This window comes from Mustela erminea, chromosome 15 (assembly GCF_009829155.1).
Source record: "Mustela erminea isolate mMusErm1 chromosome 15, mMusErm1.Pri, whole genome shotgun sequence".
NCBI classification, from domain to species: Eukaryota; Metazoa; Chordata; class Mammalia; order Carnivora; family Mustelidae; genus Mustela; species Mustela erminea.
The window spans coordinates 5,690,344-5,708,230 of NC_045628.1; the positions used below are offsets into that span (position 1 = coordinate 5,690,344).

Sequence of the window (17,887 nt, forward strand, 5' to 3'; positions counted from 1 at the left end):
TTCGCACAAAGGGAAAGCCTCGCAGGTTCCCGTCTCCTTTGATACAGATTTTGCCACCATTGTTCCCGGTATCGCCTGAGCGAGCTGATTTCCATATGTATAGAGCCGCGCTCCGCTTTCTCCTGCCTGTTCAACTGTCACCTGATGTATTTTTAGAAATCCACACTCTGAAGAAGACAGAAGATGAGGCAGGAAACCTGACAGTGGCAACACGGGAACACGCCGCCACTTGAAGAATGTTAATTAAAAGATACCTCCTCCCTGCTCGTTTTAATTGCCGAGCAACTCTGGATCTCCCCCCGCCCGCGACGCAGAATTTACTGCGGACAAACTGCGTTCGCGCATCCCCTGTTTTCTGTCGCCGGCGGTGCGCGTCGGAGGGAGGCCCGGGCTTCCCGCGCGCGGGGCCGGGGGAAGGGAGGCCACCCGCGCGGTCTGACGGACCGGCCGCCCCCGGCCGCCCCCGGACGCCCCCGGACGCCGAGCGTGTGGTTGTCGGAGAAACGCACGGAACGGGTCCTTAGATATGTCATAATTAGGCATTGCTGGTACGTGCCAAAGGTTTCGAGCTTCATCAGAAAGTTCCTCTGTCAGGCGCTTCCGCGGGCGGCGCGGGGCAAACCCCACAAAGGCGGCCGCGACGCTCGCTGCGCGCGGTAACAAAGGGAAGACAAAGCGCACGGATCCCGCCTTGGGTTTCGGTGCGGGCGCGAGCTTTTTTCTTTTCTTTTTTTTTTTTCTCTAAACCACGTGACTCCAGCGGGAGAGAGGGAATTAGAAAGCCCAGGTCTCCCATGAAGCTCGGAGCCCCTTCTTGATCCTCGGGTTTCCTGGCGTCTGAGTCACGCCGCGGCCAGGTGCTGACTCAGGCTGCGGCGCTGGGAACCTGGTGTCCTGCGTCCGGCGCAGCCTTTCCCAGGAGGAGCCCGGCTCCCCGGGGGCACGCCTGTCCCCTCCCTCCGTCTCCTCGCCCCCGCCTCGCCGGGAGTTTCACAGAGGACCCCCCCCCCCCCGGGCGTGTCCCTCGGCAGCGGGGACAGGGGCCGCGGCGCGGGGGGCACAGGAGCGCGCGGCCTCCACGGCTGTTGGGACCGAGCGCGCCGTGTTTTTCCGGCCGCGGCGGCCGGCGGCGCGGGGGAAGCCGTGCGCCGCGGCTATCTTGGCCGGCCACGCGCTCTCGGGCTCTGCGGGGAGCGCCGGGCCGGCCCCGCGAACGTTCCGAGCAAAGCTGTGAAAACAAACGGGCCGATTAGTTGGACAGGCTCCGCGGGTCGGGAGGGCTCGCTGCCCCCGCGGCCCTGGCTTCGCGGCCCTTCCCGTTGCTGTATCGGGCCGGCGCTGATCCATGCGCACCGCGCCGGCCGCGCTCTACTCCCCCTCCCCCTCCCCCTCCTCCCCTCCCCCTCCTCCCCTTCTCCTCCGCCTCCTCCTCCTCCTCCCTTTCTCCCCTTCCTCCTCCTCAGACAGGCTCTACTACGCAGAATCTCTCACCTCCAGCCCTGAAACGAACACATTTTGAAATTTAAAAAAAAAAAAAAAAAATCTTTAAACACAATATATAATTTATGTATTTATTTTTACATAAGGGCAACTTTCATTCTTCTTCTTCTTAAAAGGGATGCATGTTCACTCCAGAGGCATTAGAGAGTGCAGATACACAACAGAAATCCTCTTAGAGGTCTGCATCTGTTGTGCCTGACTTGGGGGTTATCCCACAGGTCCCAGTGTTGCTCATGGTCTCTGTTAGGTATTTAAACTAAAATTCTTCTGACTTGTCCCATGCCAGATAGGGGCCATCCATTTCTTTCTTTCTTTTACATTGTAGTTTAGTATCTGTCAATACCCCTGAAGTTCCAAGCCTTTGGGAGGAGCTCTTCAAATTGACTTTTTTTTTTTTTTTTTCCTTCCTCTGGTTTGAAGTGAGAGCCAACCTGGGATAAGAGAATTTGGGCGTCCCTTTTGAGGTGAAATCAGAGTGAATTAAAAAGAGTGATTACACCCTTCTCTAATCAAAGGCTTCAGAGATCATGTTTCTTTTTAAAAAAGAAACATCAAGGAATAGGCTTAGAAAATTACTTTCATATTTTCTTGAGCATTCAGAACTACAGCACATTTTTAAGAGTTGTCATTTGTTCCTAACTATCAGACTCTAGTATCAGTTTTTTGCCTGTCCTTCAGTGTAGCAGAAAGGATTGAGCTTGCCCTTGCTTTGTTGTGAACAAGCAGCCGCTGTCAAATGACTAATGCTCTTGGAATCTCACTCATTTATTCTTCTTCTGTTGCTATGGGCCCTACTTCTCTTTTGTGGCATGTAACAATATAGCAATGTATCTAAAGTTTTGCCCCAACCAAAAGGGACATAGTCATAACATCATGATTTTGCTTGAAATAGTAATTGTAAAATGATTAAATATACCAATCAACATGTCCACCATATACACTTGGGTAGGTCGTGCACTGCACAACACCAAGAGATCCATTCTTATTTTAATTTATCTGAACAAGTTTAAAAACAAGTGTCTGTTTATGTGTGTGTTTGTAATTAGTCATATGGACTAATTACGCTGAAATAGTGTTACAACAGCAAAAGAAAAGACATTCAAATTCACATAGCAAGTGTTTATTCAAACATCTCACAATGATTAGGGGCAAGTACTACTCTTTCACAAAACTTAAAAATAAGAACAACTTATTTGAAATTATTTAATTAATTGGCATTCACAGTATTTCATGTTGAAATCCTCCTCTGCATTATATTAAAATAGATAGTCCATTTCTTCCAAAAAGAAAAAAAAGTATCATTGGTTGTTAAAATTTTAGACTGATAAACAGCTTTTCAAAATAAATATTTCCTGTCTATTTCCAAGAATTCGATTGGCTCAACTCTTTACACATGCCAGTCCTGGTACTTTAATTTGGTGAATAATAGAGAATAAAAAATACATTTTTCTCAGAAATTAAATGTGTGTGTGTTGCTTGACCTGAGACATTTAAAATCACCGGAGGCCAGAGTCAATTAGTAGCGCCAGAGTTCTCTCATTTTTGCTCTCTTTCTCTCTGTCTCTCTCTCTCTTTTGGCTTCCTTTTTACTGGTTCGTGCCCAATTTAATTAGAAAATAATACAATTACACTATTAATTTTATCTGGCAAGCTCCATTACTACTGTAATACTGGCATTGTGGAAAGTGGGATTGCATTTTGTTTTGATTTTCTAGAGAGGCTAAGGGTTCTTATGGTCTAAAAACTATATTACTCTTTTGATTGTGTTCTAACCATAAATTATTTTGAAAATTATTGTTATTTCAGAATAATCAAATTTTTGAAGACTACTTGAGTTGAAGACTGACATGTTCTCATGTCCTAAGCAACTGCAAAGACTTTAAAGTGAAAATAGAATATGACCTTTTGATTTCTCATTTTACATTACTCTATTTATGGGCCAAATTTTAAAGGTAAGCATTTAAAATATAAAGTTAATTTTCTCAATTTCATAATATTTCCTTGGAAATTCCGCAAAGGACCACAGATAACATTTTAACACCACTGCACTTTATTGAAAGATACTTGATGCCAGACTTGCAAAGATGAAGATAAAACTTAAATATATATGTGAGTTAAAAGGATCCATGTTAGATCCAATATGAGTTAATTGCTACCATTAGAATTGTGTCACTGAAACTGACTCAATGCCTCACTTTGACTAAACTTTGCTTTCTTTTTTGCAATCCTGATTTCTCCTCAGCTCACCCCTTACTCTTTCTGAAATCTAGACCAAAAATTGCCTTAACACAGAAAAGTAAAAATCTCCTTTACTTCTTTCTTTTAACCTCATGGGTTCTGCATGTCTACTGAATAAGCATATGTCGATGCCCTCAGATAATAAGATAATATAATAAATGAATAACAGTGGAGTAACCATAGAATACACACATCATATGTGTTAACAAAGTAACTTTAACACCTACTGTATAATTAAGTGTAGCTTTTCATTAAGGTTGCCATTAAGAGCATTAATACTTATGCACCTGATAAATACGAGAAATAAGTATTAAGTCTACTTACAGAGGAGGCATGGGGTGCCGTGGTATTTGACAAAACAAAGCCGAACATTGACTGCTTAAGCATAGTTTCTTTTTATGAGGCAGAGGATGTGTGTGAGGCTTAATTGTATATAAAACTTTGCAAGTGAACTTTTATTGCCTTTCGACAAAAGCCACAAAACACGAACTTCTAAAATCTAGGTATAAACTTTCCTAAGCCAATAATGTGATTATGTGTTCCGATGGATGCAGAATTTAGATCTGGATTTTTTCATACTAGTCTTTTAATTGCTCTTATTTTTATTATCCCTTAAAGCTAGAGTTCAGGTAAAACAGAGACATAGAATGTTTGCCATCTTCTGGTAATCTTTTCAATAAGATTTGAGACATTTGTAAGGGAGTAGGATTTAGGGTTCCTGGACAACAGACTGTTGTCATTGGTTCGATTTTTGGTCACCGTTGCTGGCCCGTGGCACCAGCCTTTCCTGTATATGGTACAGCCCAGCTTGCCTGGATTTAATGATTGGAGCAGATAACATGTATATTTCTACAGAATGCTCATAATTATCTATTTTTCTTGGCAAAAGTCATATGACTTTTGAATGTATCACATTCACAAATGTTATATGTTCTGCAAAATGCAATTCATTATTTTCATATACATTTAGTGTATAGTGATTAGTTTTACAAAGTAACTCCCTACACTGGGGCTAGGTGTGCTAATCTCTGGTTATCCCGTCGGGTTATTTTACACAGAAGAGTCCTGCTTTGTATTGCATTTTACCTGTTCATGGCAACACCTGAAAGTCAGCTCAATGCCAATTTCGTGGCCTTCACATAGTGTAAATAAGGTTTAGAGCGCGTTTAAAAGTAATTGTCTTACCTGACAGTAGTGATGCCTTAATGATGTTGGAAGAGTCAGGACTTGCAAGCGGCTAACCTTTTTGCGCTCTGAGTTGATTTTCCCCATGCATTAAATAAAAATAGCAGGAATGTTGGGAAAATTCTTGGATTGGCCTAATAAAAGTGTTTAATTTAAAAGGTATTCTTTTTAGTTCTCAGTAAAGTATTAGGTAAATTGTGCAGGAATTTTTGTTTGGCCTGGCTTATTTATTTTATTTTTTACAGAAATGGAGTTCGTAAACATAATGAGACATATATTAGATTTTTGACATATATTTATGACATATATTATGTCATAAATGACATATACATATATATGACATATATTTTTGACATATATTAGATTTAGATATAATCCGATTTTTGGTGGTGGTTGTGTCAGGTATTAACGTATCTGGTGCAAATGTAGATGCCATAGAAGACGTTTCTCAAGTCAAAGTAGACTGAGATGTACTTAGAATCAATTTTATTTTTAAAATTTGATATTCTTCATATTAAAATTCTAATGTATATATTTCTCTGAGGGGCAAATAAGGTCACTCCTGCGTGATCTGGCAATACCGTCTAGGCTCAAAAAAGAGATTTCCAAGGGGAATATGCTGCAAGCCTTTGAAAAAAGATCATGCAGAAATTATCTTTTCCCAAAAAGTAGAATTCCAGATTTCAGGAAACAGCAAGCAAGAGCAGCTGCAGAAAACATTCGAGTTGAGATTTTGATCACCTTTCTACGAAATGAGCTTATAAGTGATGTTGAGGTCATGACCAGATTCACTGGGCTGTGTTTAGAAAATTGCTTTTCCTCCTAACGGGGCAGTAGTTTTTTATTCAGGTGGGCTAATCGATGCTCTTGGCACTTCCTTCATGATATTTAGGTGATTTTTTTCCCCCCTCTTAATAAAAGAGGCACAGTTTTCATGGCAGTTTAATTGGTGGGGTCACATACGTTTCTCAGAAACCTCTTGTGTCTCTGTGTCCCATAGCCTGATGTCTGGACTGGGCTGGTGGCCCGGCCAGGCCAGAGCCCTCTGTCACAACCCCAGGATACATTACAGCTTCCAGCCTTCTGAAAAATAAAAGAAACCTTATTTATAGTTAGGAAAACCCTTGCTAGTTCCTTGTATCCAAATGCCAAATATTTTATAGGACTTCTCTGTTTACAAATCAAAAGCAGCATCTTGAGAAATCCTATAAACTCACAGCTGACGGCATATATCCTCTGTGAGTCTGTTTTTTCTTGAAACAGTGTTAAATTTTTATGGTCTTGGGTGATAACTTTAAAGACCTATCACGAAGTCGAATTTTTGTCTTTCTGATTTGCTTCTCTTGAGAGAAATGCAGTGTGTTTCCTTTTCAATGTAGATGAAACAAACAAAAAGTGAGAGAGCCTGGGTTAGGTCCCGGGAGTAAGCACGGGCTTGGATCTCTGGCTGGACCCCAGGGGCCCTCAGATGAGGCAAAGCCCTGGGCTCAGTTTTACCAGGCCTGCAGATTCTAAAATCACATTTTGATATTTTGATTTTGAGACTGAACGGAGCCCGACACCAAAGCTGATTCAGTGACGGAGCCTCTTTCCCACTTCCGGAGTTTGTAACAGTCTTGTAGACCTGAGACTGCCAGGACAGAAGCCAAGCCCTCCTCATTTCTGCTACCTTAGAAGCTTTTTTTATCTGCTTGTCATGTCAGGACAACCGTCTTTGGTGCACACAGCGGGGATCTGGGGGCCCCCGGCTTTTTCTTGCTGGCTCTATCTTTATTTCTTGTACCTAGATCTCGTTGGCCTTTAAATGGGGAAAACAGCCTGCAATCTCCTTTGATAAGGGGATTTTGGACCTCAAGCTTTCCTACATCTGGGCTAGATCGACATCTGTTCGTGGGAGTTACCTTGAGGGGATAGATAATGGAGGAAATCTACAATGAAAGCAAAAGGCTGTGTTTAAAGTCAATAGGATAAGTGGGATTTAAGCAGGAAACTCAGCATCTAAATCAATTTAGTCGTACTACTATTTTTATACGCCAGTAGGGAAGGCGAGCTCTGCCTCCCTGTGTGTACGGAGCAGAGCCCGTCTGGCCGTCTCATCTCTTAGAGATCAAAGCGGCCGCGAATACCAACTTACCCCGCAAGCAGATTTATCATCCCGGTTGCTCTCAATTCTTTTGTGCCCCTCCTAATTTTCCAGCCTTCAAAGCCTGTGTTCCCTCTGCAATAGCACCCTAAAAATGTTCAGCCACGCCTCCTCTGGCACCTACTCTGTGCTTTAGTGGCTGACAGTGAGGGACCCATTTCAGGCTCAGGAGACGCTTCATAGCTGTGTGATCTCAGATAAAATACGGAACACCTCTGTTCCGTTCTTCTCTACAAAGAGGAGATGATGGTACTACCTGCCTCACTGGGTTGTGGGGAGGTTTATCTATGTTAATGAATGCAAACCACCTGGGACAGTATCTGGACCTGGGAATGTCTTGTTCTCACCCCTCGCCTTCCCCAGGGAGGTCAGGAACATTCTTTCTTCTGTTCTGGCTTTAGTCCTGGTTTCTTTGAAAGCAAAGCCTGTGTGCAGTGAATAACCCCAGAGAACAGGAGTAAAAGAGTGAGGACTGAGACAGGGACAGAGGGAAAGCCGACGCAAATATGCACTTAGAAGTTGCCCACAAACAGGCTGCACTTGATGCCACGGGGCCTTTTGAAAAGGCTGAAGAAATGCACCCGGAACTCTCTAGCGGGTGTGCAGAGGGAAGGGTTTACTCACCTGCTTCCATCATCCCATCATCAGGCAAGGTTAATGAGCAGAGGCTAAGTGGCCCACCCCACCGTTTACACTTGCTGGAACATGGTCCACGGATAGCCCACGTGGAGGTGTTGAAAGACAACCTGGTGCGGCTGAAACCAGGTGCTGCCCCCTTTTACCTTCTCCAAGCTGGTGCGAGTTGGGCAGCTGTTCTTTTCAGCAGTGGATGGACTAAGGGTTGGGGCAGAGAGTATTTGGAATCATGTATGAGTGTCTAATATGTTCCCATTTTACAGATATGGAAAAAGAGTGTCTCTAAGAAAATCACTGAGGCCACCTAGTCAGTAACTCACAGAACTAGATTTTGTGATTCCAAAGCTTGGCTGCTTTCATTTCGGCATAAATCTCTAATTGTGGGCAAATCTCCTGCACTATGCATGAGAATATGTATTTATTTCTGCTTAAAAGTGTAATTTTTAGCACGTAGATGATTGGGAGAAACAATAATAAAATGAGTTTAAAAATTTGAGATTAAACGGGAAAATTTTTATCTTGGGAAGAAATTCAAAATGCAAAGCTGTAATACAACATGAACATCTCCAAATTTTAGTGAACACATTTTAATTTCTGTTGCGGTTTTGTTTTCTGAAGTGATATTCAATGTTAATAGAGATGAAAGGAAATTCAATGAAAAATGGGAATGTCGCCAGCGGTACATCTTTAGTCTGAAATGATAATTACTCAGAAAGTCTCCCTTCTTGTTCTCCTCCTCCCCACTTTGCTCTCCACAGAACGTGTGTTTTCCTGTGTACTTAGGGGCGTGGCTACTTCCCAAGGAAACAATACAGTTATGATATGGTGTCCAAAAGACACGGACCAAACCCAATTGTTTTATCCTTGAGTCATGCTAACGTAATCTATGATTTTATTGTAATTAGAGATGCAACGTGTCTAGGATTATGTATGCGGTTGGAGCGTGTTGAAGAAAAGATGTGACTAACGTTGGATCGGGGATATTTTTTCCCTTCGCAATTTACATATCAGAAATTTCTACAATTATAAATATCCGTGTATCTGACTTTAAATACTAAATAAAAATAGAAGTCTCGACCAGAGCCATTCTTTCATTCGTTCTAAACGTACTTATGGCAAGCTTTAAGCCCCTTGCTGGAGATGAACCATGAGAAGACAACTTGGGCCGTCCGGATGTTCACAGTGCCTACTTGGAAGGTAGGTGATAATTGAGTAGTTAGAAGGCTCGCCGTTTCTGGATTGTTATGACGGTGTTTTCCCTGATCTTTGTACACACACAGGCCTTCCCGCCCAGCTCAGCCTCCCCACTCCCAGCTGCTGCTTCCTCCTACCTGCTCTCCTATGTCCCCTGTTCTGCCCCGCAAGTGTGTTTGAACCTGCTCTCAGAAAGGTGTGTTTTTCCTCTGTCACTTTTTCTTGCCACTGTCTTGCACAGCTTCAACAGCTTCTCAAGGGATCCGAGACAAAAGTTGTGGCTCCCTAAAAACACTAACTCGAAGGGATCCATGCCCCCCGATGTTTATAGCCACATTATTTACAATAGCCAAGATATGGAAGCAGCCCAAGTGTGCATCAGTAGATGACTACATGGAGAAGACATGTATAGATGCAGTAGTATATTACCCAGACTTAAAAAAAAGAATAAGATCTTTCCATTTGTAGCAACATGGATGGAGCCAGAGAGTGTAACGCTAAGTGAAATAAGTCAGAGAAAGACAAATACTGCATGATTTCACTCATATTTGGAATTTAAGAAACAAATGAGGAAAGTAAAAAGAGGGAGAGAGAGAGGCACCCTAAGAAACAGACTCTTAACTACAGAGGACACACTGATGGTCGCTGCAGGGGAGGGTGGTGGGGGTTGGGGGGGGAGAGGGGTTGCGAGTTAAGGAGTGCACTTGTTGTGATGAGCCCTGGGTGATTAAAATAAAAACATAAAAAGAAATCTGTGGTTTTGCTGCCGTTGGTTTCAGCATGAACCAGTGGTAGCCCCCTGTGCCCTGTGGAAGCCTCTGGACTCTCACATTCCTGCTTGGAATCGTGTGTTTAGATGGTGAGAGTATTTGCTCATTTTGACGTGGAGCAAAGAATTGCAATTTGATTTTGATGTGCCATTGTGTACGTTTCGTCTTTCTTTTGTGTGGGCTTTGCTGAATTCTTGGATGTGTGAGTTTAACGTTTTCATCAGCTATGAGATGTCTCTAAAAAAATCTGTAATGATTTTCTTTGCTTTGTCTGATGTTAACAGCCATTCCCGCTCTCTTTTGATCGTGTTAGCATGGTATACCTTTCACTGCCCATTTGCCTTTAACCCACACATGTTTTATATTTCAAGTGGGTTTGTTGAAGGCAGTGTATGGTTGGATTTTGCTTTTTTGTCTACTTTGACAATGATTGCATTTATGTGCTGTGTTTACGCCATTACATGTAATATCGTTATGACCGGGCTTCTATCTGCCCTCCTGCTCTTGCTTTCTCTCTGTCTCATCTGCTCTTTGTTGTTTCTTTTGCTTGTTTCCTGCCTTCTTTTGGATCGATTGTGTGCCTTTTCACTGGTTTTGAGCAATTCGATTTTACATGTCTTTGTATAGTTTTCTTCATGTTTCTTTTCCTTGGAGCTTGTTGAACTTCTTGGATGCATGGGTATAGAGTGTTCATCAAATTTTGAAAAAATTTTGGCTTTTAAATGCTTGATTATTTTCTCTCTCCTCATCCTCTCCTCTCCTTATAGGGACTCCGATTACACCTCTACTCGGACTCCTGAAGCTGTCCTATGGCTCTGGGGTCCTCCGCCCTCCCTGCACACTGTAACACCATCATACCTCTAGACCTCTCCTAGAGCTGTGTCCTCAACTCACAGAGTCTGCCAGACTCGGCCTGGGCTTTCCCTGCTGGCGGCTCGGCTGGGAACCTCTGCAGGAAGTACACGGGGCAAGGATAAGACTCCTCCGGTTCGTGCCTCTGCCCTCGCTGTCTCTGTTGTCTAAGGCCCAGTGCCTTGAAATCATTATTTCTTACATACATTTCTCATCTACCGGTTGTTTCAGGTAAGAGGCTAAATGTGGTCTCTCTTACTTCTGGCTTGAATTTTTATTTTTCTTACATGTATCAAAGTTTTAGACTTAGACAGACTTCTGGGAAAAAAATATATATTTTTTTTAAAGGATTCTATTTACTTGTCCGACAGACAGAGACCACAAGTAGACAGAGAGGCAGGCAGAGAGAGAGGAGGAAGCAGGCTCCCCACTGAGCAGAGAGCCCGATGCAGGGCTCAACCCCAGGACCCTGGGACCATGACCCGAGCCGAAGGCAGAGGCTTTAAGCCACTGAGCCACCCAGGTGCCCTTTCTAGGAACATTTTGATACGGACAGAGAAAAGTTCAAACCAGAGGGAAAAAAAAGTTTAAATTGGAATCCTGACATCAGAAATAATGTATTTTATTTACCGTTTGGAACACGCACGATGGGTCCAAGGGGATAGTTAGAGACACGTCTATAAAGTTAAGAAGAGATAAGATCAAATTCTAGCCGTCCGTTCTCAATGATGCATTTTTAAAACATTGTAATAGTCCCTGAAGGTACATCAAAAGTTTTTGACCAGGAAGTGATCGGATTGAAGCTTTGCGGCTGAATATCACAATAAGGCCGGGGAGCAGCACGGCGTGGTTGTTGAGAATGTGGCTCTTGCCTGGCTGTCTGGGTCTGAATCTGACTCACCGCGTAACAGCGATGTGACCTGAAGAACGTAACTGAGCTCATAGGTGCCTCAGTTCCTTCATCCCTAAACGAGTTCATGTTTGTAAACTACTTAGGCAAGGGCCTGGCATACAGCTGTGGATACAGCTGTGGACATGGAAGGACCAGTGAGGGTTCCCGTGGGGAGGCAGGATGCTCAGCGTGGGGGGGGGCGGGGGTAGCAGATGGGGGAGCACAGCGTGGGGAATACTTATGTATGAGGTGACCGTGTGGCGATGGAGAGGGGACCCAGGAATGACAGGGACGACAAAGAAGAGGTCTAGAGCCAGAGAAGCACACATGAGAGAGGGAGAAGCACCAGGGCAGCACACCGTCGCCTCGTTCCTGGGAAGAGAGAGCTCCGAGAAGGGTGGCGGCTCTGGACCCAGGAGTGAGCAAAGTCTTGGTGACCTGCACGGAGATCGTTTCCGTAACGCGTAAGCACTAGAGGGGACAGGGGGTGGGCGCCGGGGATGGGGAAGTGTGGAGCGTGTGTAGACCTGTCTCTTCGAGGAAAGACCTGAGCTGATCAGGAAGCGGCGGGCGAGTACATCGGAGGGTGAGTCGGTGAAGGCGAGAACTGCCCCGCACGCCACCCGGCATCACAGTGGCACAGGGACATACGGGGGCGGAGTGTCTCCTAGAGGGATTCCAGGCATCAGAGCAGGCCGGCGGGGAAGTTCTTTCTGGCAGGGCTGGTTGCTCAGCATTCTCTGTATTACGGGACACACAGGCCTGTCCGTGCCGGGTGGTCTGTGATTAACTTCTCAGTCCTTCCCTGCCTCTGTGCTTGTGAGCGTCACCCAGAGAGCTGGTGATCGGGAAGATCCCGGGGTCCCCCTGACAGATTCTGTGTCCGTAGAGAGCTAGGCTGGGCTGCGGGCACCTTCACATAAAAATATTTATTTACTTTTGAACAGGCAGTCCAGTCACATGGTCTGAAAGATGCAAAGGGATGGGGTGAAAAACCGCCTTTCCGCATGTGTGGTTCAGCCACTCAGTCCTCCTGTTCCAGAACATTCCATTGTCTCAGGTTCCTTTGTAATGTTCAGGGCATTTAAAAAAACGTGTTGCCTTTTGTTGTTCTTGTCTTTAATAGAGAGGGAGGCTGGAATTTATATATAATCACAGGGTAGGAGCCGTAGCTGGAGAGACTGGACGGGGTTATGTGAGTGAGGAGGAAATCCACAGGCGGCCTTTGAGGTTGGCATAAACATGAAGGAAAGCCTCTCCTCTTCAGGCTTCTCGAATTTTCAAGACGTGAATAGCAACGGTATAGACCTCGATGAGGCACATACATGTTTTTTTCTACATCAGCTTCAGGGGCCCAAACCCTGAATGCGTGCACGGGGACCATGGTCAGCTACACGCAGACTTCTTTTTTTATCGTTAATTTTCTATTTTTGTTTCTACCAAATTTATTGGGCTAAAAAGTGACTAAAAACTCGCCTCTCTGGGTCTTTGAAAATAGGAGCTCTGTGGGGCTTCCATGTTTTTCTTCGGCTGTCAGGTCATATGATCCCAGACAACATTGAATGGATTCAAAAGATATGACTTCACAGCCCCCAAAACATTTTAATAAATAAAGACGAGCACATGCTGCTGAATTCCCCTTGGTTCTGCCATGTTCTATTTATTCACCTCACCCTCTGCATTTTAAATAACCCTCTGTCAACACTGTGGGTGTTCAAGTTTCAAATGTCATCTAAAGGTAAATGGTTCTTTCACTAATAAGATTTTCCAGTTCTCCACTTATTTTTGGTAAAAGCTTGTTAAAAATACACACTGACAATAAAGAGTGAAGATTCTGAGAAGGTTTGTGTGGTTCTACTTTGAGCTTTGTAATTACGTTTCTTCAAGGCGTTTCTTCTTTTATTAAGTTATTATTAAAAGGATAGTCATTTTGCAAAGTTCAACTCAAATATCAGTTTAGATGAACATTTCTCCCCAACTCTCCTTCAAGGTCTTATGGAAAAGCTCGGAAGGCAACCACCCCAATTAAAGAATATTCCCACCGAGACGGGATTCAATCCACAGTGTGCGTAGGGCTGTGGTGCAGATTTACAGAATTACTCCTCGAAATGAGCTGGGGATACAGATCCAAGCTGAAGGCTATGCATGAAAATCTTAACAGTGACTGTACAGTTCAGAGGAAAGAAATAAAAAAGGAAAAGAATGAGATGAGAGATTTTAGTAATGCTGAATGTGAGGGGAGAAAAAATACCAGTTTTGAAGTGGATTTCTCCTTTTAAATTACATTGAAGACAGTTAGTTTGTTGACATTCTAGTAATGGATGTTGGGTTTTTTTTTGTTTTTTGTTTTTTCTTTTTCTCGCACCAACATTTAGATCAATTTACATTTCAGTAAATGCCTGTTGGGGGCAGTCAATTTAAGAGGAAGGTAAGTACGAGACATTATTTTAACTTAATTGGAAGGATGTATAAAAGTGAGGTGATTCTTCATAGCATTAGGAAGTGAAAAGAATTTTTGTTAATGTGACTTTGCGTTCATTGTGAGGTGGATATTTCTACTAAAAGCAGCTATATAAAATAATTCAGGGTAATAGAAAAATAGATATAAATTGTTTTATGACTTTTTAGGGTGGTTTATTGGTATTACTAGTATAGAGGGAAAATTGAAATGAACATTTGATGGTATTTTCTGAGGGATATTCAAAATATTCTAGCTTTAGGTGAAATATGAAGACGGCATTATCACATTTTATTCCCTATAAATAACAAGTGTGTAAGTATTATAGATTATTTGAACTAGAAAACAAATTTAATATAACGTATTTTTTAAGGTTTTATTTTTTTTAGAAAGAGAGGGAGAGAGAGTTGGGGGGCGGCTGGAGGGAGAGAGAGAGAGAATTCCAAGCAGACTCTGTGCTGAGCATGGAGCCCCCGGGGCTCGACTCCATGACCCTGAGACCACAACCGCGGCCAAGATCAAGAGTCAAATGCTTAACCAACTGAACCATCCAGGCACCCTAGAAAATAATTTTAGAAAAGCTTAGGAGAAGAAGGAGGTAGGTAGGTGAAAGCAACACTTTCCAGTTATGTAAAGGAAGCAGAACTGTGTGTTTGGGGCCGCATCTCTCTTATGCTAAAATATGGGAGGTAAACCTACATTATAAAAAAAATGTGTCTAGCTCCATAATTTAAGGATATAATTATCACTGAAGTTGATGGAAAGCTTTAAACACGGGAGGCAACGAGTATATACATATTTAGGAGGCCAGGGGAAGCACAGCAAGCCTGACTGGAACTAGTAATACCTCTCAACTTGCCAATTTCAAAAAGGTCACGGACTTCCAATAGGAATAGTACGTAAACAGAAAGTAAGGATGCGGAGCTGGCTGACCACATTTCGCCCAGAGCTCAGAAAAGTAAACTCCATACCTATAAAATAGTTAACCGATAAGGAAAGTAGGCTAGATTTTAATCCCACAGTAACCGTTAAGGAATGGTATGAGTCATCTGATCACGCGTTAGGACTGTGATGGGTTTCCAGGACAATAATCACACCTATTTTGGAAGGTGGTGGTTGCATCATTACACGGGCTGCTGCGATGAGAAAAGATGTCCGGGGAAAATGTGAACTAGAAAATGTGGTTAGGAAGAGGCATCACCTCTCTTATGCATTTTAATGATTATCGTTGGAACTTAATTTTGTTTGAGAATTTAGAAGAAACCCTGAAAACAAAGTTCCCATGTAAGAGTCAATTTTTTTTTTTTCTTTAAAAAGCATTTCCCCTGCAGATTCTTAGATCCATTGTATCCAAAAGGCCAGAGTATTGCTACCTGAAAGAGATGGCATTTCAGGTCCCTCCAGGACTTCCCACAGAGTCAGCTTTCCTGCCTTTGTTGCCCGTTTGATGGGAAAGATAGTCCTTTTATGCACCGATGATAAGTCATTCAGGAGATCTATTTCATTCCATAAGAGTCGAAAGGAGAAAGGGGAAGGGAACGCAGGATAGAGTTTTGAAGTTCGACGCTAAAAAATTATTGCTTCGATTAACACCTTTGAACAGCACGCAGGATGGCCTGTCTTCAGTCTTCTGTCAAAGCGTAGGAACTGGGTACTGGCTGGCAGAGCTGAGAAGGGAATGGCCCTCGATTTTTGCAGAGTCACAGATCTTCCTGCAGAAGGTGGAATTTAAATCACACCCAGCCTGGCCTCTGGGGATGTGGGGGTTCTTTATCACGAGGCCCTAGCATGCTGATGTGGGTCAGGGTTTCCAAAGTGCTGATTGTTTTTGATCTTGGCAGGAGACTGCTTGTAGCTGAGTCAATGGGGAACCAAAGTATTGTGGAAAGAAATGCACCAGGAACCCGAGAATCTTCCTCATCAGACAGTGACTATTTCAAATCCATAGGCCACGTTGCAGGATGCTGTAGGACCAAGCATGGGTTTGGGTAACAAGATGACACTAGCCTTTCATCTCAAGAGTTCCCTTTCGATTTTTTTTACATCGAGACAAAATTTTATTGCTATAAATACTCCTCTATGGCATCATTGTTAATATGGTGAGATTTGCTCTGAGATAAATAAAAGTGAAACAGGGAGTGTTTAGAAAAATGTTTCCTGTTTATAAATATTGGGGAATTTTTACTGTTTAAAAACATCTGTATTTAAGAGGAAACTAGAAAGGTACTAGTTTACACCTTTATGAAATTGTCCCTTGTTTCTCGGTGAAGCAACCTTGGTCATTGTGTAGGCAGGTGTGAAACGAAGTTGCCTTTGCTTCTCATTTATCATACCAGGAAATAGCAGATGCTTTCAAGGTACTTTTTGAAAGAGAAATTATTAATAGAAGAAATGTCCTTTTTTGGACATACAGACGCTGTCAGTCTTTTAATTTTTTATCTTTAATGTGCAAGTTCTAAATTTATTATTCGTATAGATGAGAAATGAGTGCCGTTGAAAGATTAGGAGAAGATTTTAAATGTGCAAGAGAAGTAATAGCAATTCTATTAAGTAAGGTTTCAGCTTTTTGGCGGGTGAGTTCCCATTGTCCTGACTCAGGAGCAGCGAGGGCCCCTCTGGGGGCTCCCTCCTTCCCCTAGCTCACTCCTCCTCGGAAATGTGCCTTCCAGGGCCTTGTAATGCAAAATAGACAGTTGTAAGAGTTTGGAACTACATCGCTAATTTTCCCCCCTCCCTTTTTCTTTCTCTGTTATTTTTTTACTCTGATTAAAGTAAAATAGGCAAAAAAAAAAAAACCCAAAAAACAAAGAACCTCAACCAAAAGCATACTAAACAAACCGTATTAACAACTCAACTTGTGCACTTTTCAAGAAGCCTTCCATTGGTGAATGGCTCAGAATGAGTCATTTGCATTAGAAATGCTCCTTCTGTGGTTTTCTTGTATAACTCTAAAATCACAGTATTTCCTTAACGGAAGCCCAGACAATGTATGGTTTGTAAAATTACCACAGTTTGTACAACTTGGTCTTTACTTCCATGTAAATTGGTCTCTCAGAATGGTTTCTCAGAATAAGAAAGGAGTCCCCATCCCTGACCCCGTGTGTGTGTGTGTGTGTGTGTGTGTGTGTGTCTGTTTTGTTCAGCGGTGAAGTAAGGGCAGTGTGTCCGCTGCACAGTAGCATTATTAGCGGAGTTCCAGACCTCACTTCCAGTACCCTAATCTGCCATATTCATCATTAGATGCTATAAAACTGAACACAAACCGTCTGACACAGGGACTCCTTCTTCATGAAAGTCATGTCCAGGCCAAGTATCGTGTGCTATTATGTAGCCATCGCCTCCAGTTATGTGTTGCTCACGCTTGTGGCAAAAATAAATACTGGTGCCAATCTGCGTTGTACCGGGGTCGGTATTTTGTTTTTTTTTAAATTGTGGTAAAGTACAAATAGCATAATAGTTATCATTTTAACCGTACAATTCAATGGAGTAAAATACATTCCATCACCACTAATCTATACTCCAAACTTGACCGTCGTCCCACATAAAAACTCTGTACCCATTAAGCAATTAAGGTTTCTTCCCATGATTTTCATAACCTCTATTCTACCTTCTTTCTCTCTGGATTTGCCTATTTTACGTACCTCATATAAGTGGAATCATCAAATATTTGTCCCTCTGTGTCTGATTCGTTTCACTAAGCATCATATTTGTAAGACCCATTCACGTTGTAGCTTATATTGAAACTTCTCTATGGCTAATGTTATCCCATTGTATGTACTTATCGTATTTTGTTTATTCACCCGTGGATGGGCTCTTGGACTGTTTCCACCTTTTGGCTATTGTGAATAATGTTGCCACGAACAGGTGGGTACACCTCCCTCTTGGAGTCCCTGCTTTTACTTTTGGGGGCTGCATATCTGGGAGTGAAACTGCTAGGTCCTCGGGTCATTCCCTGTTTAAACTTTTGAGAAACTGCCAGCCTGTTTTCCAGGGCAGCGACGTCATTTCTGTGAAATCAC

General features: G+C 43.0%; 1 long non-coding RNA gene across 1 annotated transcript; it reads left to right on the plus strand.

Annotated features, from left to right (window-relative positions):
- Positions 1 to 570: 570 nt before the first annotated feature.
- LOC116574598 lies at positions 571 to 8,762 on the plus strand. The gene is made up of 3 exons (XR_004279388.1): positions 571 to 701; positions 3,307 to 3,452; positions 8,608 to 8,762. It is a non-coding gene; the product is annotated as an uncharacterized LOC116574598 (long non-coding RNA).
- The last annotated feature ends 9,125 nt before the right edge of the window (positions 8,763 to 17,887 follow it).